The following is a 25,964-nucleotide window of genomic DNA, read 5'->3' on the forward strand; positions in this document are numbered from 1 at the left end:
CAATTTACAACCCTTCAAGAGATATTTCACTCTCTTAGTTATGTTATCAAGAGGAAGTTTTTGTTTCCTATGATCAAAGAAGAAAATTGCGAAAGCCCTAGGCTCCACAATAAAAATAAATCAAAAATAATATTCATCAAATGGATGCCAAGAATGAGCTCTTGCTTCTCCTTTTATTCTTTCCTTAAGAGAGCTCAACCATCTTCCTAGACAATGTGGGATAAAAGATTTATTTTCACACTAAATTATTTACTTAACACACTTTATTATATTAAAGTGACTTTATTATTATAAAGTTACTTTATAACTTTATAATAATATTAAAATATAAAATAAATTTCTTAACTCACTTAAACTTTAATATCTCTTGATGTACTTGTTTGATTGCTAAGCCATCTAAGTCAAGAGTTGACTCTCCCTATTCTCCATGTGATTGGATGCCTTTCCAAGAATAGAAACCCTGAATAGTGACTTACTATAAATAGTAAGTATCTAAAACTGAGTCTAGAAATAGTTGCAAAGGCCCAATCAATGTTGACACTACCAATATGATCTACTCAGGTGTCTTTCTATTAATAAGAACCCTGAATCACTCAAAATAGTAACTTACTATATATAGTAAGTGTGCCAATCTGAGTCAAATAACTTGTACAAAGGCCAAAACCTGAATCCAGATGAAGAGTAATGTCCCTAAACACTAAGTAACTTCCATATGAGACTCTCTATCTATAATTGTTAGCCTATGAGGGTCAAATGATAGGTTAATTCTTACAAACTCTGATGCTCACAAAAAGGGGACATTACATAAGTATTTGACAAGTTTACAATTTGTAAAAGGTAATGTTGATAGTAATTTGTATTTGAGAAAGAATGACAATGGCTTATTGATTATTGAAGTATTTGTGGATGACATAATTTTAGGAGGAAATGACGAATCAAGTAAGGTATTTTTAGAAGAAAAGAAGAAGGATTCTAAAATGAGTATGATTGGTGAGATGAATTGCTTCTTGGGATTGCACATTGTACAAAACAATGATGACATTTTCATATCACAAACTAAGTATCTTAAATACTTATTGAAGATATTTGGTTTGGAAATTTGTAAACTTATTAGAACACCTATGGAAAGTGGATGTAAATTGTCTAGCAAAGATGAATAAATTGGTGTTGAGAAGAAATGTATATATCTATGATTGGTGGATTGTAGTACTTGACACACACTAGACCTGATATAGCTAATGCAGTTAGAATTATGGAAATTTTTTAGGTAGATCCTAAAGAGACACATTATGCACTAGTAAAAATAAATTTTAGATACATTAAAGATGCACCTAATTATGGAATATGGTATGATAGATCACATGATTTATTTTATGTGCATACACTGATGCAAATTGGATAGGAAGTATAAATGAAAAAAAGAGAACTAGTGGTTGAGAATTTTTCTTGGGAAGAAGATTGGTTTCTTAGCTACGAAAAAAAATTTGTATTTCATAGAGTATGGAAGAAGCAAGGTATGTAGCAGCAACAAATAGTTGTAATCAAATTATTTGGATGAAGAAAATGTTCAAAGACATCGAGATTGAGTTTACAGAGCCTATTATCATACATTTTGATAACACAAGTATAGTGATTATGTCAAAGAATCTAGTATTACATTGAAAGAAAAAGAATATATCTATTACGTATCACTTTTTGAGAGAAAAATTACAAAGAAAGATATAATATTGGAGTATGTTAGCACAAAGGACTAGATAGAAGACATTTTAACAAAACCTTTGGTGAAGGAAACATTTGAGTATTAAGAGGTATACCTGGGGTTATGTCCCAACTTACATTTGAGTAGTTTATGTAGAGATTGCATCAGTCCACTGGAAACATAACAATATTTCTTTTTTCAAGACTAGATCCTTGATGCTTCTCATATGGGGGAGTGTGTGTTTGGTTTGCATCATGAAGGACTATTGGTACTAGTATTAAATAGTATCTTTGAACACTTGATCTTATTGTAGATAATACTTAGAGAATTGACACAATGATATATTTTTTTATTAATATCAATGCGGGAGAATAACTAAAAAACATCTTTTGATATGAATATTTGGGAGAGTAACATGTGGATGATTATCCTTTGGGGGAGAGATGTTCATTAATGAAGATGATTGATTGATGAAAATGATTTGAAAAGATTATGATGTATGGGGGAGATTAACACCTTCCTTATGCATGATTGTGTTAACATTTAGGCCAATTTTTCTATTAGGAACTCAACACTTAGTCAAATGGTTGCATTACTACTGAGCTCTATAGTTGCTACCAAGCTTATCATTCTTCCTATAGTGTTAACCAAGTGTTTCAGTTGCTCCTGAGCCAAGTAGTTAGAATATAGTGTCTATTGAGCACTTGAAAGTTTACACTATTTTACAAGCCACATAGTATTTATTGAGCTTCAAAGACTATTTATAGTGCAAAATGAACATAGCAGAGGCTACCAAGCTATTCATAAGTGAAGAAGATCATAGTGTTAACTGATCTCTAAGATGTTAACCAAGTTCTACTATATCTATTGAGATCACAGTGTTAACAATGTGAATCTAGTGTTGACTAATTCATGTAGTGTCAATCAAGTGATTTAGCAGCTACCGAGTTTCTTAGTGCTCATTGAGTCACACAGTTTTGACTAAGTTTGAGCTACTTGGAAGTGATTAGTATGGACCAAGCTTCAAGTTAAACCAAGTTCCAAATATTTTTGAGTATTTATAGTGTTTTTCATATATCAGAACATCACCAAGTTTTTCTTTAGAACCTAAGTTACAATAGTTGGTCTAACTTTGTGAATTATGATGAAATTGGTATTGTAGCCGACTCTAGTAAGTTATTATTTGGATTGGTATATATGTAATGCATTGTATCATATGAAAATATGTCATTAAAGAAGGATACAAGTAGTATAAGGGACAACATAGATTTATCTATCACAGTCAAGTGATTGTGGTAATACAAGGAATCTCATTCAACAAATTAGCATTATAGATCAAGGATTAGCCACTGATTCATCTTAACATGCACATCAATCAAATACTTTAATAGGGTAGACTTAATAGTATTTTTGCTAAATCCCCTAACCAAGTGCATACTTCATTATATGTTTGTAAATTCTTTAACAAGGTGGACTTCATAGTCCTTATTGCTCCTACTAGAGAAGATCACTAGAAGTGGTCAATTGTAAGTCTTAATAGGTTAAATTTATACTGCAGTACTAAAGATTATGGATATCATCCCCACCCTAGTTTTACTTTCTATTTGGAAGCTTTTTGGGTCACCATATCTTGTGTCAAAGTGTTATGAATGTTTTGTTGCTTTCATTCTTTCATGCATGCAATTAGATCAAAATATTATATGAAGGGTTAATTGGTGAAGTAAGATAAAGTTTTATTGGTTCCTAATTCACCCTCCCCTATTAGTAACCTGTCCTATGTTATATTTCCAACAATTGCTATTGAAGCATCTAGTTCTCACATCAGGAGTTTAACAACTTGAGAAAAGATCAAAGGCAATGGAGGTATACAGGCTAGATAATGCTATTGAGAATGAAAAGTTGGATTTGGAATTGGCCATTGGACAACTCAAGAAAGAAAAGGAGAAACTCTCTCAATCATTGAAAATAAGGAAAAACCTTACAGTACAAATGGATGAAAATCTCTGCATTGATATTACAATTAAAGACTTATGTCTAGAAAGAAACTCAGATGAAGCTGATGCAACAATCAAAGGCCTATTAGACAAGAATTCCAATCTTCAAGAAGAAATTAAAAAGATGAAAAGAGAGAAAGAATCCAATTAGTTAAACCATGTGAAGTAATGGAAGAAAAATACAAAGACAAAGAAGTGATAGAAGAAAAGGACAATGAAATTCAACAACTATCCCTTCAGCAAGTAGACATTATTGATCAACTTAATAATGCAAATCAAGAGCTTATCAATCTAAGGACAGAGAATGAAAGACTGCAGAATGATCTCAGAATTGAAAAGAAAACCAATGAAAGAATTATGAAATCTTAGGAAAGCATGAATCAATTAAATGAGAAAACTTAGTATAGGCACAAAGGCTAAGCTAGATTAGGATATACAAAAGAAGGGGAATCATCTCAACAAGGAGCTCAAAGGAACAAAAGGGCTAATTGCAATCATTGTGGTAAGATAGGTCATACATCAAAAGTTGGAGCAATGGAAAAGAAAAATTCAATAGAAAGTGTTATAGTTGCAACAAGTTTGGTCATAAAGAAAGTGAATGCACAGAGAAGCCTAAGTTTGAAGGAAAATGTCACAATTGCAAGAAATAAGGACAAAAATCTTCAGAGTGCAAAACCAAGAAGTGGAACCCAGTAGAACAAATTGGGAAAGAAATATTTGGATGGGATTACAAAACATGGTGTCAATGTCACTACTATGGTGAATTTGGGCACATTGGAGCAAATTGTGTGAAACATGACATGAGTTTTGAGCTATCATTTTGTATGATGCTTAACAACATGAATCCTTTCATATTCCTCTCTTATAAAGTTAATTTGGGATCAACTCCAAGGTTTTGGGTGATCTTACGACCTACTAGAATCCACTCAGTAGAAGATAAATGTGAGTGCTCATGAGGAGGCCTTTGCTGGTTTTGACTAATTTTGGATAAGATATTGAATCTGCTTGCTATCTCAAAAGAATAACCACACAAAAAGAAATATATTTTTGTATTTTTCTATTTATAATGAATGTAGTTTTAACTATACAACTATATGAATTCCTAATTTAACCAAGTGTTTGTAAAAGAAAATAATGAAGATAGGGTAACAAGAAGTTTAAGTAAATGACTTGAAAAGTAAGTTCCTAATGAACATATGATGCAGTGCAAGGTAGGAGAATCTCCAAAGGAGATGTCCTAGCCCCCAACAAATAACCACACAACATAAACATAATAACAATGCAAGATCTCATTGCAAGTTGACTCATGGATGTATAATGAATTAATGGGCCTCAAAAGGAAAATGGAAAAGGTGCAATAGAACTAGGATATGGATCATGCTAGGATCAGTCAGATGGAAGTGCAGGTGGGTAATATACCGAACAAACTAAAGGAATATGAACAAAATCTTTGTTTGCTAATCAAGGAAAGTGGCAATAAGATGGAGCAAGTAACTTCTAGTATCTATGCTGCTACTACAAGTCTAGGGAAGCATACCAATGAAGAAATAATGTCTCTAGGGGGACTAAGTAAAAGAGCTAAGTAGAGCTCTAGGAAAAGGGCAACAAAGGCTACTAGTGGTTTGACTGCTGATACCATTCAAGGTGTTGCAAAGATCAGTAAAGAGTTGGTCAAAATGATAAAAGAGCTACAATAGCAGCTTCTAATATCTCTAGTTTTCAGTCTTTGTTTCTAGTTTTGGTCCTAGTTTTTGTCTGTTGTTAAAACTAGGTCTAGGTCCTTGTAAAACCTGGGTTAATTTTATGGTCTTTTTTTGTGGTTTTAGGTCCCTGTAAAACTTGATTTTGCTATAAGGTTGACACCTCATTTTAAGCTGACTCATGGATATATAATAAATTAATGGGCCTCAAAAGGAAAATGGAAAAGGTGCAACAGAACCAAGATATGGACTATGCTAGGATCAGTCAGATGGAAGTGTAGGTGGGTAATATACCAAACAAACTAAAGGAATATGAACAAAATCTTCGTTTGCTAATCAAGGAAAGTGGCAATAAGATGGAGCAGGTAACTTCCAGTATTTGTGCTACTGCTACAAGTCTAGGGAAGCATACCAATGAAAAAATAATGTCTCCAGGGGGACCAAGTAAAAAAACTAGGTAGAGCTCTAGGAAATGGGTAGCAGAGGCTACTGGTGGTTTGATTGCTGATACCATTCAAGGTGCTGCAGATATTGGTAAAGAGGTGGTCAAAATGATAAAAGAGTTGCAATAGCATCTTCTAATGTCTCTAGTTTTTGGTCTCTATTTTTAGTTCTGGTCTTTGTTTTTTGTTTTGGTCCTAGTTTCTATTCACAGATTTTGGTTTTTTTCATCTAAATTTTGTCTGTTGTTAAAAATAGGTTCCAGGTCCTTGTCAAACCTAGGTTTGTTTTATTGTCCTTTTTTGTGGTTTTAGGTCCCTGTAAAACTTGATTTTGCTACTATTTAAACTATAGGTTTTAGGTCCTTGTAAAACCTGGTTGTGCTTTATGGCTTATCTTTTTCTTTACTGTTAAAGGGTTTTGGGGCCCCTTCAAAACTTATTTTTACCTTAATCTAAAAAAATGCAAGATCTAATACCAAATTAGAATAATTTATTCATAAAATAATTGTTACATGCAATGTGCAAAGCTATAGGCCTTCTCAATTATATCCAAATACAAAGCAATTACAATAATAGTTCTACAAGATCCCTCAAGATCCAAACCAAACACTAGCTAGTCTAGATCCACACTCTAGTACAAACCTCCAAGGAAGATCTAAACTCGTGCTCACAAGCCCACCAAGAAATCTCCTTTTTTCCAAGCCATAGCTAGTAGCTCTTCTCAAAATTTTCTCCTCTACTGCCTCTTCTTCTCCAAGATGGATAATAATCACAATCCTATTGTAAACTACCTCACATTTAGTGCTCTATCCATAAACTTAGGAAAAAATTACTCTTTAGCTACTCTCCACACTTACTTCTCCTTTGAAATGAATAATCATCCCTCCATGAATGAATTATTAAAAGACTCCACAAGAACCCCTACTTATACCAATATAAGCTACAAGTTGACCACAACACAAATTAAATACCCATACATAAATTAAATGCACAAAGTTGGCCTCCAATAGAAATTAAATGTTCAAAAATTGATACTTGAGAAAAATCATGATATCTCCTAGATCCAATTGAATTAGAACTTGTGCTTCAAACTAAAGGTATTAATTTATGTCTCTAAATTCACTAAGGATATATGCATCCATCCTGAAATATATGCATAAAAACTTGTCGCGCAAACTGCTAGAAATTGATACTCCAAGAGAATTGCCATATCTCCCAACTTATAATGAATTAGAACTAGCTCCTTTGAAAAAAGAAGTACTCTAGGCTCTCTTCCATCCTTGAAATAAGAATCCTCTCATTCATTATACAAAATTAGTTACACAGCCTACAATAGGCACCCAAAAACTAGAAAATGCAACTCCAATAGCAAGGCAAAAATGGCTCAAACTTTAACTCAATCCATCTAATCTCTATAAAATCATGAGGAAATGTTCTCCAATGTGTCTCCAAAACATCCCTAACCATGAAAAGAATAAATCCACCAAAATCCAAGCTCGATGCTCTTACATCAAACTCCCCAAGTCAATAGAAAAGTGTGTCCCATACTTTGATGCCCAAGGAAAGATTTGCAACCAACGTCATCTTCACCAAAGACTTTTGCTTCATCAAAGTCAATAGAAAAAATATGAAAATCAACCATCTATGCTTCATTAGTAAACCCTCATCCACATCAAGAACTAGTGAATCCACACTAGCAACCACAAACTCTGCATCAACAACACATGTAAATATCCATCAACACATGCCAAACTCACAACACCAACAACCTCATTGCTCACAACAAGATGTCTGCGACACAAAACTTATCATCAACAACAATTGGATCATCCATGACCAAGTTCTCTACAATTTCCATGTTAGATCCAATTGAATGATCATGAAAACCAATGTCTATCCCATCATCAACAAGGTTAGGAATATCTTCAGCAACAACCTCTAGTTGCTCTGCAAGTTCTATATTAAACTTCACAAACTGATCAAAAAACCAACCTCTTCCACCTCAACCTTGTCATGCCATATTCTATCATAAAAAAGTCTCTTAACCAACCAAACAACTCTCTTCTAGACTAGTAGACTCTAGCTCCACAAATATCTACATAATGCCTTCCTCATCGTGTCCTTATCTCGATTAGCCAAACTAGTTTCGAACTGAGAAACCACCTTCTTAGTTTAATCAGCCAAACTAGCTAAACAACCTGAGTAGACATCTCAAAAAACCTCCTTTCCAACACATCATAGAGATTTGAAATAATTTTAGGGTCCAATCCTCTTGGAGCCATCTCCCAAGATCTTTGCAAACCCTCTCCAATAAATCACCAACAAATCAATCTTCTTGAACAAGATCAACCTTCCATCTTCACAACCATAGATCCATCTACAAGCCCTCTACAATTGAAAGTTAGAACCATGATTTGCAATCTCAGAATCAAGAGATCTAGGACTCTAGAAAGAAAATCCACCACCAGATCAAGATCAACTCAGATCTACTTCTCCAACCCAAGTCTTGGTGCAAACTACCTCAACTTCAATGATTTGTCTACACACTCAGGAACAATCTTCACTTTGATAAACTTCACCCAACCAAGTTCTTGATAAAAACTACCTCACACTTTGGTGATCTTCTTGTACACTCAAGAATAATTGTGCTCTGATACCACTTGACGTAGTGCAAGGCAGGAGAATCCCCAAAGGAGATGTCCTAGCCCCCAACAAATAACCACACAAGGGAAACAAAATAACAATGCAAGATCTGATACCAAATAACAATAATTTATTCATAAAATAACTATTACATGCAATGTGTTAGGCTATAAGGCCTTCTTGGTTATGACCAAATACAAAGCAATTACAATAACAGTTCTGCAAGATCCCTCAAGATCCAACCCAAACACTAGCTAGTCTAGATCCACACTCTGGTAGAAACCTCCAAGGAAGATTTAAACTTGTGCTCGCAAGGCCACCAAGAAATCTCCTTATTTTCCAAGCCATAGCTACTAGCTCTTTTCAAAATTTTCTCCTCTACCACCTCCTCTTCTCCAAGATGGATAATAATCACAATCTTGCTGTAAACTATCTCACATTCGATGCTCTGTCCATAGACTTAGGAAAAACTCCCTCTTCGGCTACTCTCCACACTCACTCCTTCAAAATGAATAATCATCCCTCCATGATGAATGATTAAATAATCCAAAAGACCACCTAATTATACCAATTTAAGCCACAAGTTGGCCACAACAAAAATTAAATATCCATACATAAATTAAACGCCAAAAGTCAGCTTCCAATAGAAATTAAATGTCCAAAAATTGATACCCAAGAAAAATCATGATATCTCCTAGCTCCAATTGAATTGGAACTCATGCTTTGAACTAAAGGTAGTAATTTAGGTCTTCTAAAACCCCTAAAATTTTTAAATGATGATTCATTAAGAATATTTGTGCATCCATCCTGAAATTTATTCATAGAAACCAGTCATGAAAAACTTCTACAAATTGATACTCCAGGAGCATTGTCATATCTCCCAACTTATAATGAATTAGAACTTTCACATTTGAAAAAAGGAAGTAACATAGGCAATTTTAATTCCCTAAAATGTGCATCCTCTCATTCATTTTTAAAAATTAGTTACATGGCCTAAAATAGGAACCCAGAAACTAGAAAATATAGCTCCAATAGTAGGGTAAAAACTGCTCAAACTTCAACTCAATCCATCCAATCTCTATGAAATCATGAGGAAATTTTCTCCAATGTCTCTCCAATACATCTCTAACCATGAAAATTATAACTCCACCAAAATCCAAGCTTGATGCTCTTACATAAACATAAGTCATGGAAACAACATGTCTGCGAGTTAAGCCTAAGAAAAGATCAGTAGGTAACCAATAAAAATAGGAGCAATGCTTCCTTAATTCCACTAATGCAATCATCAATGGGAATTCAGTAACCATAATATGTTTCACTTTTAATTAGACTAAAAGGCTATGGAAAGTGCACTCATGTGAGAAAAAATCTATGTAGGAACAATAAGGTGATCTCTTCTCCAACTAAGTACGTTGGAAAAATTTGTAAACACATGGTAAACACCAGAACTAAAAGATCACTCAATCAAAATAACACAATAAAAATATTGGCTGAATTACACTTCATGAACATAGAGTCACAAAATATAACACACTCCAGCAAGAATAACTACACTCTAAATGATAGCACCAATATCATATATTATTGCATCAAAATAATGAACTAGAATACATATTTAATTCCTCAATTTGTGTTGAGAGTGAGAGATTCATTCATGTAAATAAATGCTTCTAAACTAATAAAAAAAATCTATTTATGTACAAACTGACTTTCCAACTAGTTCTAAGTAGGACTCCACCCTTGTTTATATCATTTAATGGGTGCATGAGCCCTTACATGTCTTAAAACAAAGAAATCATGATAAAATAAGAAGAATAAAGCCATTAGATGATGTAGGAGTCTCTAGAGATGCCAAACATAGAAGCTCAACCTTCTTTGGATGTTTGTAGGAGTTAAGCTGCCATCAAAATGCATTTTTGATGAATGGAAAGCTCTAAATTGGGAACTAGCAGTTAATTGTCAGTGCACCTCTAAATTCTTCAAAAACTTCTAACACACTTTGGGAAAAGTGCACCTTGCATACCTTGGGAGAAGCACACCTTTGGAGATATGTTCAAAAAATGCAAAATTATACCAAGTGTCAAAATTGGAATTCTAGCTTCTGGGTTTTCTTCCCCTTCATACCAGAGCTGTGTTTGGGTATTTTCTCTTGAATTTGTCTATAATATCTATCACTTGGGTCACATCCAAAAAATATAAAACTTCATATTTATCCTTTACCTTTTGTCAATAATTTCTCACCTCTATGCGAGTCTCTACAAAATCTCCCAATTTCACATCCAATTCTAGCAATGCCTCTTTAGTCTCAAATGCTAGTCTAATATCCTCATTAGTGGTAGCTTCTTCAAAAGTCTTCTAGAATTGTTTTACAATTACTTTCATGCTTATAAGTCTATCTCTTGATTCATCTTCAAAAATGTCAAGGCAAGCATCGCTGTAATGTCTCTCTATTTCCAAAATTTGCTCTTGGGCTTGATCTGTGAGCTTATGAATATCCACATGTAATTTCTCCATTACTTTATTTCCATAAAAAATCTTCTCAATCCAATCATCTATCTTTTCTAACTCATCTTCCATATATACATCCATTAGTATCTAATACCTTTGACCTTTTATTGACTACAATGCTTGAAGGTCATTTCCTTAGGTATGTACTTCATCCATTAACCCAAAATGTTGGTTCAATATAGCAACCAACTTGTTTGTATTATTTTGCATGTGGTGTAGTAGCTTAAGATTTCCTTATATAATCTGCACACCTTTTTCTTCAAAACTTTCCTACCATTGCTGACAAGCCTTCAAAAATGGATCTAATTGTACAATCTCCTTATCCCTCTTATCAAGTGCCGCACCTAAAGTGTCCTTAGGATTTTCAAGATCCAGTGGACCAACTACTTCATTCAAATAACCTCTTAGGATTTCATTCTACTTTCAAAGGTTTAACAATTTAGACTCATCCTATTCTAAGTCCTTAAGCACTTCTTTGATTCCCACAGTGACCATCAATTTGGGAGTATTCACAGTGGGTTTTCCAAGAAAGACCTCTTTAATTTGATAATCTTTTAGGGTTAATTCCTCAATATCTACACGTAGACGCTTAAAATCATCCCAAACACTATATTAATTTATTTAATATTTTCCTTGACATTATAATTAATTATTAATTAATTAATTATATTGATCATATTCTTCTACTTATTTAATTAAATTTATTTAATTAAATAAGTTCACTTCTCTAATATATTTAAATTTAATTTATATACTTCCATTTCCTATTGTATTAAATTTATTTAATACATGATCTTCCATAAATCCCCCTTTAAATAAATTCTATTTATTTAATTCCCTCCATCTCCATTAATTTATAAACCTATGATTAAATTAAATTATATTTAATTTAATCTTAAACCTAGCCTAAAAGCTAATCTACAACCATCACTTTCATCCTTCTAAGCTTACCCACTACTTAATCCCACTTAATTACCCTAAACACCTTGCTAAACCCCCTTTTTAATCCTGAGTGTGTGCTCACACATGTGTGAGGAACACTCACACTTTCTACACCCCTCATGCCTTCCACACCTCTTACACCTTTGTCCCCCACTCCTTTCTTCAAGTTTGCTCACACATGTGAGCAAAATTTGTATGTTGACTACTTGCACGACTTGCTTACATGTATCCTTGTAGCACCTATGTGGATGCCACATAGATTCCACCTCACCAGGGCCTCTCTCAAGCTTATAAATAGAGCCCTCATCTCAAGCATTTTCATCTCCCTCATCTACATTGTTATCATGTTAGTTTGAGTTTTGAGCTTGTTAGTGATTTTTCATGCTTGCATACTAACCTTTGGTAGTTGATAGTTTTCATTACATTTGCATTGTTAGATTAGCTTGTTCTTGCATTTTTATTCTCATTTCATCTTGCATATTAGCTTAGTTTGTTTATTGCATTCCACCACCATATCCTTGAATGCTCTCAAGCATGGCTGCTTCTATAGCCATTATTTAAGGTGTTCATTCACTCATTTAGCATAGGATCATTATCACACTTGTATTTACATATCAAGAGGTTAGATATAGTTGTGTTTTGGAAGAGCACATCAACATCCCTCCAATCTAAACACACTAACAAGGCTTCTAATGGGTGCCTTTGTTGAGTTGTTTGAGGTTGCTTGAGCACTTGGTCTTTTGGTTGCTTGGAGTTGCAAAACTCAAGTAAGTGTTAGTTAGTTTCCATTTTATTGTTGAACATTTGATACATAAATATTGGCTAATGTTTGCTTGTTTACTCTTGCTTCCAATAGGTCTAGTTTTCTTGCATACATTTTGGCATGCCTGGTGGGACCTATGTCCCTGTTTTCTTTTCAAAAATCTATCAAGAAACTGTCATTTGTTGCCAAAACCCATGCATTATCGTTTGTGCAACATGCAGTGTCATCTACATTCTATCATCTCTGTAGACTAGTGTCTACACAGACCAATGTTTGTGAGTTTTGTCATCTCCATCCCATTTCATTAAACTTGCCTATTTTGCATTAAAATCTAGTTCTGTCATCTGCATGACTTAAATTATCATCTGCATAGTGGGGAGATTTGAATTGCTAAAAACCCAAACTGTCGTCTGCACTATATAAATTATCATCTACATTGTGGGCGCACTCAAACTTGCTAAAAACCTAAATTATTGTCTGTAATTTGTACTTTTGTCATCTGCATTGTGTGCTGGGTAACTTTTTTTGTCTGTGTGTTTTAAAGTCTTCGATCTTGAACTGTCATTTATGCTTGAAAAAGTTGCTACGTGTTTGCAAACTGTACAACCTATAATTTGTTATCTATGCTTTTTGGTGTCTATGTAGTTTTCTCATTTGTGTTTGTAGTATGTCATCTCCAATTTTTTGAAGATTTCTTAAATGTGAAACACTTTATTTGCTGATAGGTTATTTTGTAGAGATTTCTAACAAGTTCGCATTGCAAAGAATAGACCTTGGAGGATTTACAAACTTATAGTAATTTTAATCACTTTAGAAATTTGTAGTGATTTTTATCACTCATAGGATTAAAAGGTTAATGAACTTGCATGACATAACCATTTTTCCTTGAATGTATGTTGCAAACTAATAAGTAAAATCCAAACACTTTCTTGAATGCTTTAAAGGAAAAAATTACATCCAATCTTGAATTCCTTAAGGGAAATTTATTCACATTTCATTGGAATGGATGTTTAGATAGTAAACACACTCTTGAATGCCTTAAGAAAATTGACATGTATGCTTAGGATAGCAAACATTTGGATTTGGTGCTTAAAATGAACTCATACACTCTTGAATGTCTTAAGGAAATTGACATGTATGCTTAGGATAGCAAACATTTAGATTTGGTACTTAAAGAACTCATACACTCTTGAATTCCTTAAAGAAATTAACATGTATGCTTAGGATAGCAATCATTTGGACTTGGTGCTTAAAATAAACTCACACACTCTTGAATGACTTAAAGGAAATTGGTTTCATTTTTAACAATTTTCTTATGTTCACGAGCAATTTACTTTCTTGTTAACAAATCTACACTTTTTATTTATGTTGAGGATGATTTCAAATTGGAAAGACAATGTATGATTAAACATGTGTGTCTTCAAGAGTAGATTATAAAACTTAAAGCTTCATTGGGAAAGAACAAGTGTCTTTTAAACCCTAAGGCCACTTATGTATTCTCTCCCCTTGCACCTTTAGGTGATCTTGGGTGCACAAGAAATAAGTGATCTTGATTTTTTTTAGGAGGCCTGCTTGGGCATTTCATCACCCCTTGGGATGACCTCAACTCCAATGTTCTAGCAGAGTATAAGAATCGAGAGGTGAATTGAAAGAAACCTCTCTTGGAAGTAAAATCTTGTCACTCTTGGCTAAGCCCCAAAGAACTTTATACCTTTGGAAAGTGAAGGTGGAGATTTGGGTTACCGTCTCCTCCTGGCTATGTGGCATTATTTTCTTTCATCTACAAATTTGGGCCTCATGTACCTTGTGTATATCGCGAACGCCCTTTAGATAATCCTTGTACATCTTAGTTGCAACCTTATTAGGATTGTTGGCATGTTCTATGTGCCTAATTTTTTAAACATTCAAAACTAACACCAAACATCAAACAAATGCAAAAATGAGTGAAATTGTGAGCTAAACTTCAATGAGTGAAATAGTGGTAAGTGGGTCCTCTTGACTCACGATCATTTTCAAGAGTTCTATATTGGTCTAGCATTTGAAATTGGTTGAGTCTAGTTATAGTTTGTGCTTGAAATTGGGTTTTTTTTTGTTCCTATCATGACCGACAAAGTCAAACATAAGAAGGTGAAATTGTCCAAACCATTTGTCTACAAGGAAAGAAAAAAACTAGCACATAGTGATAAACAATTTTGATATGCTATCAAAGACATCCAGAAAGAAGAAGCTACACAAGACCATTATGATAGAATTGAGTAAAATGGTAAACTTTAAAATTGGTCTACCTTCCCTGGAGTAAACCCAAGGTTTTTTTTCCCAGTAAGCAAGGATTGAGTTAACTACATAAATGACTACCACACCTTCATTTTTCACATCAACCCCATTTTTCCAAATTTCTAGCCTTCCATTTGCAAATTTCCTCTAAAGAGATTGATCATTTGAACCTAAAAAATTTGGCATAAGAACACCTTCTGAGATCATAACACTAGACCTTTTATCCACAAGCAAACACCTATCACTCATTTGGGATCACAAGTCCATCTCCAAATAGTGGATAGTCAATTTGGTGTCTTATCTTTCCTAAAGATCACTTGACCATCTTTGGTAGGAAAAATATACTTTTAGCCTATAATCAAACCTTGTTTGCTAAATCAAGATCTTTTTTTTAATACTTAGGTTGTTGGCCACTTTCATTGTGTAAGGTTCAGTAGTTCTCTCTCACATTCCTCTCTTTCTTCCATAGTCTTCCACCCATTGGTTTGGTCACTATTGCATGGTACATACACAATCCGATAGATTCACATTTAATCCAATGTCTCACTTATTGGAATCATTAAGGAAAAAAGAGATGGAGAATCCTTTTCCTCCACATGCAACATCATTGGGGGGAGCATTTTCCTCTAGTTCAAACTTTGGTATGCCTAGCTTAACATCCACACAAGAACTAGAAGATCCTTTCCACAACACAACTTTGGGAACTAATGACAAAGAAGTATACCAAGAGGAAGACCGTATTGACAACAAAAATATCCCTAATGATGTTCGAACATTCCTTGCAGACCCATACAATGTCAAAATGATGGAAAAGTCTATTAGGGTAAACAAGACTGAGATCTTCCTAAACTTGGTTAAAGATGGTGTCAATGTCCCTATAATCTTTGATGAGACCACCTTGTTTAGATAGATCACAAAAGGTGGTGCTCTTGTATTGCCAAACACAACCCAAATATGTATCCATGGACCTACAGTGACAACTAGTGCTACATCTACATCAAGTGGCACCACACAACTAAAATTCCAATTAAGTGCGAAACATATCCAACAAATCATTAGTGTCATACCCAACACTACTATGCATGCTAGTATTCTACAATCCACCTTAACAGGTCCAACTAGAGGATGCTTAAACGTTGGGTAAATGTCTACTCAACAGATGGCAATTCCAACACAACTGATTTATTCTGCTTATTCTCAAATTCCAACAAGTATGGTGAAAATATCTGTGCTAATTCCAACGATTGCATATCAATACATTGGCCAAAGTGGAGTCCTCCCACCACCTCACAATATGTTTGGAACTCCTTATATATTGGGAGGTGGATTTACAAATTCTCAACAGTCACAAGTACAACCAAACCAAGATTTAGCCCAACAGTTGCATGAACTTCAAAACTTGGTACATTCCATAACCAACAAAGGGATGAAAGATTTCTCTTTTGAGGAAGTTTTTCCCTTTCCATTTGATAAATCCATTAGCATGATACCATTCCCACCAAATTTTGAGATTCCTAAATTTGACAAATACATGGGAGAAACATGTCCTATCACACATCTCAAGGAATTCATGTATCAAGAAGTAGCCTATAATGAAGATTATTTTAAGAGGCTCTTCACATAAAGTCTTGGAGGCCCTGCACTAGAGTGGCTAATGAACTTACCGAAGGGTTCTATTACATATTTCAATGATTTAATAGGGAAATTTGTAGCACAATACTCTTACAACATTGAACATCATGCCTCATTATTTGTGCAACACAAAATAATGAAATAGTGAAACATTTTCCAACTTTCTACAATGGTGGAGGCATCTTGCTAACTGCATGCCCTACAAAATTGAAGATTCCCACCTTGTGGATATATTTATCAAAAAATTGATATCAGAGATGTCTTTTCACATGAAGATGGCTAGCCCTAAAGACTTCGCTACATTAGTCAAGAGAGGCAAACACATTGAAAATATGCTTTTAGACAAAGGTGTCATTAAACATTATAGCTCATCATCCTCAAATAATGACACAAACAACAATAGAAAACCCAAATTTTGGTCCAAAAACAAAGGTATTACACATGATGGTGTCATTGATCTTAAAAATGTACAAAATATTCAAGGAGGGAACAACAACAACAACTATCATAACCGAAACAACAACAATTTGAAGCATGAAAATCATAATCAAAACAATAGGAAATCTTGCAATCAAACACAATTTCTTCCTCATAACAACAAAAATGCCAACAAAAATTACAATTGTGACTATGATTGCAATAGGGTGTTCACTAAATTTCGTGAACCCTTGGAATCCATATTCCAAAAACTAGTGGATCACAATTTGATGGTATTTCCCAACACACGGCCTTTTGATTAGAATCAACCCAAATCAAAATGGTATAGGGAAAATGAATATTGCAAATACCACTGCATCAAAGGACATGACACAAACAAGTGTATAAAACTCAAAGTCTTCATCCAAAATCTTGTCGATGATGGAGAAATTGAGGTAGAAGGAGGACCATCCTCTAAAAATGCTAAATTGAAGATATTTCAAAAGCCATTTCCAAACCACAACAATGACAATAATAACAATGGAAACAAAAATACAAACAATGTGAATTGAGTTTCCACATCAAATGCCCTACCTTATGACTATTCTACTAACCACATATCAGGGTTCTACTCCTTGTGTGGTAAAATAGAAACCAATGATATATGTGGTTTTGACTCCATGTTGTGTCACATTGAAGAGGTAGACACTCATGTGAATACCCTTGTCCTACAAGCAGCTAATTATGATGCAACCACTCGACACAGAAGACTTACTTTGCAAGACGCCACTCCCAACCCCACTAATCCATCAATTCCACATGTGCCTACTATTCCATCCACCTCTCAAAGGCCCTCTTCTCACTATGGTGTGTTGTCCTAGTTAGGTAAGACTCCTACACAAATATCCATTCTTGAGCTCCTCACCACATCACCTATCCACAAAGAAATTTTGGAGAAGGCTCTCTTAGAGTCTCATGTTCCTCAAAAAATTAATGCTTCTTAGTTCACCGCCATGATTGGAAACCTTGCCGCACAACAACACCTTATCTTCAAAGATAGATTTCAAAGGTCTTGATCCCCACCATAATTTGTCACTCCACATTGAAGTCCTTATATAGTGACATAAGATTAAAAGAGTCCTTATAGATAATGGATCTAGTTTGAACCTATGTACATTGAAGATGATTCATTTCTTGGGACTTCTAGAAGACCTCCTAGATGTCAATAAAAGGATAACAATCAAAGCATGTGATGAAAGAGAAAGAGAATCAAAAGGAGTTATCATGTTAGCACTAAAGGTTGGACCAACCCTCATAAATATTGAATGCCATGTCCTAGACTTAGATTTTCCATATAACATTTTTCTTGGTCGACCTTGGATACATACACTAAAGGTGGTACCATCTACCTACCATCAATGCTTGAAATTTCCTCATCAAGGAAAAGAGGTCATGATTCTATGTGATCCCACACCTTTTGCCTTTTGTAAAAGATTGGAAGGTGCACCAGCAAATTTTTGTCCAATTAGTGGTTTTGCTAAGGTTATACCTAAGCCTCTCATGATAATAGAATCACCTTCCACAATAGTATCAAAGTTATCCAATAATGATTCCACTTCCTACAAAGGAAAAGAAAAGGTAGAAGATACTAAGGTTAATACTACAGGGAAGAAGGTTACTTTTGCTGATTTAGGAATGGAAGAGTATAAGTTTGAAAATGCCTTATGTGTTGGACAACTACCACTCTCCCCCCATTCCTTTGGAAAACCTTGAAAATTACCACCTCTTGCCAACAAGGATACTATGCATGTTAACAAGATGACATTTGAACAGTGGCGTTCACTTAGTGATGAACATATGAAATCTAATATCCTAGATTGGCTATATTTTGATGGGAAAGATGAACTTGTGGAATTCCCCAAGGATAAGTATGTTAAGGCCCCTCCCATTATCAAAAACATGGGATATCATGGTAACGGTCTTGGACCTAAAGAAGATGGAATCAGACAACCCCTTGAGGCTAATAGTTATCTTAAAGGACATGGTTTGGGCTCCATCAAACCCAAGGTATCCTTTGCTGACAACTATTGTATGGTTGACCCTGATTCTAAGACTGAAGAGGAAGAATTCTTTGAAGTACCCTTCCAATACATTGAGGATGACCTAGATACCCATGTCCATGCCATTACCATAGCTAACCTTTCATCCACCAACCTACCTCTCACCAATCCTAACATGATAGAATGGGACCTTCAGAACACACCACCAGCTCTCCATATCTATAAGTCTGATTAAGTAGTGATGGCACTCTTTGGCCTTAAGAATCTCCAAGATTATGAACATGAGATCCAATGCAATGAGGAAGCCTACTTTGGTAGCCAAGTCAACTCTCTTAGTCACAAAAGTGAAAAAATAAAATAAAATGAAAAAATAGAAGAAACATCCTCTAGTGAAAACTCTTTTAGGGCACTTTTTGATGAAGAAAAGGATAAAATAAAGGACACGTCTTCTAGTGAAAACCTCCTAGAGGCACCAGAAGAGGGAGAGGTTGACTTGCCATTCAGATCTTTACCACCAAAAAAGTCATCTATCTTGAATGAGGACACTATTCCAATCAACTTGGGTACAAAGGATAATCCGCAAATCACCTATATTGTAGCTACCTTGAGTCCTGAAGAAGAAAAGGCAATGATTGAATTCTTGAAAAAGGGTAAAATAAATTTTGCATGGACATACAAAGACATGCCTAGTTTAGACACAGAGTTGGTTGTGCATCACTTGATAATAGACCCCAAGATTAAACTAGTGAAGCAAAAGTTGCACAAAATGCATCCTAAGGTAGCACTTTCAGTCAGAGAAAAATTGCAAAAAATGTTAGAGGCAAATTTTATCCACCCCATTGATTATCTTGAGTGGGTCTCCAACATTGTTCCTATAGGGAAAGCATCTAGGGGCATTCGTGTTTGTTTAGATTTTTGAGATTTAAATCTCGCATGTCCTAAGGATGATTTTCCACTTCCTAACATAGACATCATAGTGGATTTGACTACCAGACATGAGATGTTGTCTTTAATGGATGGTTTTTTTGGTTACAACCAAATCAAAATTCCAAAAGAATATCAACATAAAATGACATTTACCACCCCATGGGGAACCTTTTGTTATCAAGTCATGCCTTTTGGCTTGAAAAATGCCAGTGCCACTTATCAATGCGCAATGACTACAATATTCCATGATCTTCTACATGTCATAATGGAGGACTATGTTGATGACATCCTAGGAAAATCAAAGACAAGTGATTCCCACATTGATGTACTCACCACCATTTTTGAAAGGTTGGAGAAATATAAAGTATGCTTAAATCCTAAGAAATGTGTTTTTGGGGTCAAATCAGGCAAGTTATTAGGCTACATTGTGTCAAGAAGAGGTATTGAGGTAGATCCCACTAAAGTAAAAGCCATCATGGAAATGCCTCCACCTACCACATTGAAACAAATTCACAATTTTTAGGGAAAGTTACAGTCCATTAGATAATTTGTGGCCTAGTGAGCAGATAAGGTCCATCCACTTCAACATTTGTTTCACAAAGACACTAAGTTTCAGTGGGATTGCCTATGTCAGAAGGCATTTGAACAAATTAAGGCATACTTGGCTAATCCTCTAGTTCTAGTCCCTCCAATTGTAGGACAACCATTGATCCTATACATTTCAGCCACTTCAGTTGCCCTAGGTGCCCTTTTGGCACAACTAGATGACAATGGTAATGAGAAAGCTATATACTATCTTAGTCGAACATTAGTTGGCTATGAGTTGAATTACACTGCTATTGAGAGAGCTTGTTTGGCCATAGTCTTTTGTACGAAAAAACTATGCCTTTATATGCTTAATCATACCACACATCTCATTTCCAAAATAGACCCACTCAAATATTTGCTATCAAAAGCTTCCCTCACTGGTCAAGCTGCAAAATGGGTTTTGATTTTAAGTGAATTCGACATTGTTTATAAGGAACACAAAGCCATTAAGGGATAAGTAATTATAGATCAACTTGTTGAAGCTCCTCTTCCAAGAGACCATCCCATAGTTGCAAAATTTCTAGATGACACAATTATGACTGTTATCCCTAGTACATACTGGAAGTTATTTTTTGATGGTTCCTTCACACAAAAGGGATTGAGGGCAGTAATTTTTTTGTTACATCGCAAGGAGACCTCATTCCTAAGTCTTATAAGATATAATTCCCTTGAAAAAATAATATAGTTGAGTATGAAGGATTAGTTATAGGGTTGTTTCAGGCTATCAGATGGAATATCAAAAACCTTCCTGTCTTTGGAGACTCACAATTCGTCATTAAACAAGTTATAGATGAATACCTCACAAAAGATGAAAAGTTGTTGCCATATTGTAGAATAGTTGAGGATCTTAAACAACACTTCATAGAGATAATATTTCAATAGATACCAAGGGCTAATAATAAAGTAGTAAATGTTATGGCTACCATTGCCTCCATGATTTCCATGCCTGAGTATAGTCCTAAGTGTGAGTTTCTTGTTGAGAATCTTTCTATTCCTGCTTATGAGCAAAATGATTTAGAGTTGGTGTGTGAGATTGTTGGTCCTAAGTCTCCATGGTACATTGACATTTTTTCCTATCTACATCACAAAACCATTTCTATAGCCCTCACCCCAAATCAAAGTAAAACCATCATCCATTGCACTACCCCCTATACTATCCTAGGTGACACACTTTTCCAAAAACACTTTGATGGAACCCTCCTCCGATTTCTAAATTCAAACAAAGCCAAAATAGTGTTAGAAGAGGTCCACCAAGGGATTTGTGGTGCCCATTCCAATGGCCTTACATTAGTGAAAAAGCTTCTTAGAATGGGTTACTATTGGCCTACTATGGAAGTAGATGCCTATAATTTTTTGAAGAGATGCATTCCTTGTCAGCAGCATGGAAATTTGATACACACCCCCACCCAAGACCTTCAACCCACCATTACCCCATGGCCCTTTTCCTACTAGGGATTTGATCTTTTTGGTCAAGTATACCCAAATTCCACAAATGACCATAAGTATATTATTTCTGCCATTGAGTACTTCACAAAGTGGGTCAAGGCTATCCCATTAACCTACACCACTGGAAAATAGATTTTGAAGTTCATCTTAAACTACATTATCTATCATTTTGGTACACCTCAATATATCATGACTAATAATGGAATACCTTTAAAAAAGTAGGAAGTGTCCACATTGTGTAGAAAGTTCAAAATCACCCAACATTTTTCCACCAAATACTACCCCCAAGGCAATGGCCAACCTGAAGCTACTAACAAAGCCACTTTGAAGATCCTAAAGAAAACTGTTGATGCAGCTAGTCATGATTGGCACCTCCAAATTGCTCCCACCCATTGGGCCTACCATACCTCCATCCATATCCCCATAGAAGCCACTCCATTTTCCCTTTTTTATGGTTCCGAAGTTGTCTTGCCCATCAAAATTGAGCTCGCTTCCCTTAGAATCTCTCTTAAGAATCTGATGTCCAAAGAAGAATACAAAGTTGCTTGCTTGTAAGAGCTGCAACTCCTTGATGAGAGACACCTCAATGCCCTAAACCACCTCCATGTGTATCAAAATTGCCTTCAGTTTCAGTTTCACAAGAAAGTCAAGCCATGGGAATTTGAGGGGGGTGACTTAGTTTTGCAGCATAACATGAGGAATCTCTAGAACCATGAAAAGAAAGGAAAATTTGAAGTTAATTGGCTTAGTCCATTTATCATTACAACCAAATATGGTTTTGGGGGATACTAGATTGCCACTCTAGAGGGAGATCCACTCCCTGAGCCTGTAAATATCCAACATCTGAAGCAATTCTATGCTTGAGTTTTGCAGTTCCTATACAATGTTGTTATAGTCTCACAAAAATACAAAAAAATTAGAAAAATCAGAAAAATCCAAAAAAAAATCATAAAATGTTCCTCAAAAAAGACTAAAAAGAAGAAAAAGTTTTTGAAAAAAGAATTTTGATCCATTATCTATAAGGCTTGTTTCACTTCACCCCATCCCACCATTTCATCTTCCTGTTTGTGCAAAGTCTTGTCTAGCTTATGCTCTTCATGCATCCAATAAAATCATCCGAAACACTATATTAATTTATTTAATGTTTCCCTTGACATTATAATTAATTATTTATTAATTAATTATATTGATCATATTCTTCTACTTATTTAATTAAATTTATTTAATTAAATAAGTTCACTTTTCTAATGTATTTAAATTTAATTTAAATACTTCCATTTCCTAATGTATTAAATTTATTTAATACATGATCCTTCATAAACCCCCCTTTAAATAAATTCTATTTATGTAATTCTCCCCATCTCCATTAATTTCTAAAACTATGATTGAATTAAATTATATTCAATTTAATCTTAAACCTAGCCCAAAACCTAGTCTACAACCATCACTTTCATCCTTCTAAACTTACCCACTACTTAATCCCACTTAATTACCCTAAACACCTTGCTAAACCCCCTTTTTAATCCTAAGTGTGTACTCACATATGTGTGAGGAACACTCACACTTCCTACACCCCTCATGCCTTCCACACCTCTTACACCTTTGTCCCTCACTCCTTTCTTCAAATTTACTCACACATCTATGAGCAAACTTTGAATGTTGACTACTTGCTTAACTTGCTTACATGTCTTCTTGTGGCACGTATGTGGATGCCACATAGATTCCACCTCACCAGGGCCTCTCTCAAGCCTATAAATAGAGCCCTTGTCTCAAGCATTTTCATCTCACTCGTATGGATTTTTATCATGTTAGTTTGAGTTTTGAGCTTGTTAGTGATTTTTCATGCTTGCATACTAACCTTTGGTAGTTGATAGTTGATAGTTTTCATTATTAGATTAGCTTGTTCTTTCATTTCCATTCTCATTTTGTCTTGCATATTAGCTTAGTTTTTTTATTGAATTCCACCACCATTTCCTTGAATGCTCTCAAGCATGGCTACTTCCATAGCCATTATTTGAGGTGTTCATTCACTCATTAAGCATAGGATCATTATCACACTTGCATTTATATATCAAGAGGTTCAATATAGTTGTGTTTTGGGAGAGCACATCAACATCCCTCCAATCTAAAGACACCAACAAGGCCTCTCATGGGTGCCTTTGTTGAGTTGTTTGAGGTTGCTTGAGGACTTGGTATTTTGGTTGCTTGGAGTTGCAAAACTCAAGCAAGTGTGTGTTAGTTTCCATTTTATTGTTGAACATTTGATACAGGCATATTGGCTAACATTTTCTTGTTTACTCTTGCTTCCAATAGGTCTAGTTTTCTTGCATACACTACATGTAGAGGAGGGATAGCAACATGGGCAAACAAGTCTTGATTTTGATTACTTATAACGAAGGCCAATGTTCATGTATCACCCACGGGTGGCTCAAGTTTCTTGAGAGCTTTAATTAATTCTCTCATTTCCTCTTCCTTAGTACAATACAATTTCCTTTTGTGTCTAACCATCACCTCTTTTCTCTACCATCTCAGAGTATCTTCCATCAAAGATTTATCCTTAGACGAAGAGGGATGTTGTACCACTAGGCCTTTTCCCTTATCACTTCTCTCTGGAGTCTTCTCCTTTTGTGAGAGATCCACATCAACCATCTCTGTGTCTTTTGAGTCCATTTTCCTCACCTCTATATCTTGGGAAGTCTATTGAGGTTCCTCATATATTTTCCCCTCCTCTAATACTTCATTAGTGGGTCTTTGTTGTGGCTCTTCTTCTTGTTCTGCTTGTACCTATTCTTCATTACCTAGAGGGAGAGGAGTAACTAAACCTTTATCCATGCAAGATAAATCTTAACTTGGTGATGGTGGAGCAATTAAAGGTTCTTGTGGCTAAGGAAAAAATTGACTCCAATCCTCTTGTTGAGGTTGATTTGTTGGTGTATCCCTTATCTAATCTCCTACAAGTTTAGTGCCTATAAGCATGAAATCAAAATCTAACATGTTAAAGACATCAGCCGCTTGGTCCTCTTGCTCATCAATCCATTGTTGTAACTCATCCTCTAAAGTTGTAACTTGAATAGGTTGTGTAGGAATGGATGGTGGTGTTATAGTGGAGCTCTATCTCTGTTCTACCTCAATAGCCCTAGAAAGATGAGTCCTTTGACTCAATGGAAGATTATCCTCTTCTTTTTCATCATCCTATTCTTCTTCCTCTGAAATAGCTTCTGGAACTAATGGAAAATGAATAACCTTTCTTGTCACCTTTTTTCTCCTTTTCCTTTTGACTAGAGTTTTCATCTTTCTTTTCTTGGGAGTCGATGGAGAGGTTTCTTCCTCTTGAGTAGGTGGAGACAATTCCTATGCTTCTTCTTTAGTTTCTTGCCCTTACTTTGGTGGTAGCACTGGTAGATTATCCTTAGTTTGGGTGGCCTCTACATTCTCTGACCCTTGGCTCTTAGGTGCTTGAGTTGCCTCCTCTTTAGGCTCAACTTGCTGAGGGGAAGTTTTTTTTTTCTTTTGTTCTTACCCTTTTGTGCCCTAAAGTATCTGAATTCTCTATCAAGATGATGCACCATTTCTGACCTTATTGGAGATTGAGTTGTGACTATTGGCACTATCACTTTTGCTCCTCTACCTTTCACTAGGTGGGCTATAGCTCAAAAAACTATTGTTTGTGGAATTGGACCCAACTTGAATGGTCTCTTAATCTATTCCCTGGTTAACTGGATGATATGCCTCACCCTATGATTCATATCTTCATATTCTTCTCTATTAATCTCTGCATGCATGATAGGCTGACCATATATCTTATCTTTGTTATACAAGGGATCTAAGACCTCTTTAGTGTCTTGCTGCACAATCTTCAATGGGAACTTCATTTTCAAGGTACTATTTGCCAAATAAAGAGTCATCCTACAATAATCCCTTATTCAGA

This window comes from Cupressus sempervirens, chromosome 1 (genome assembly GCF_028749045.1).
Source record: "Cupressus sempervirens isolate cs-2001-9-10 chromosome 1, ASM2874904v1, whole genome shotgun sequence".
In the NCBI taxonomy this organism is placed as follows: domain Eukaryota; kingdom Viridiplantae; phylum Streptophyta; class Pinopsida; order Cupressales; family Cupressaceae; genus Cupressus; species Cupressus sempervirens.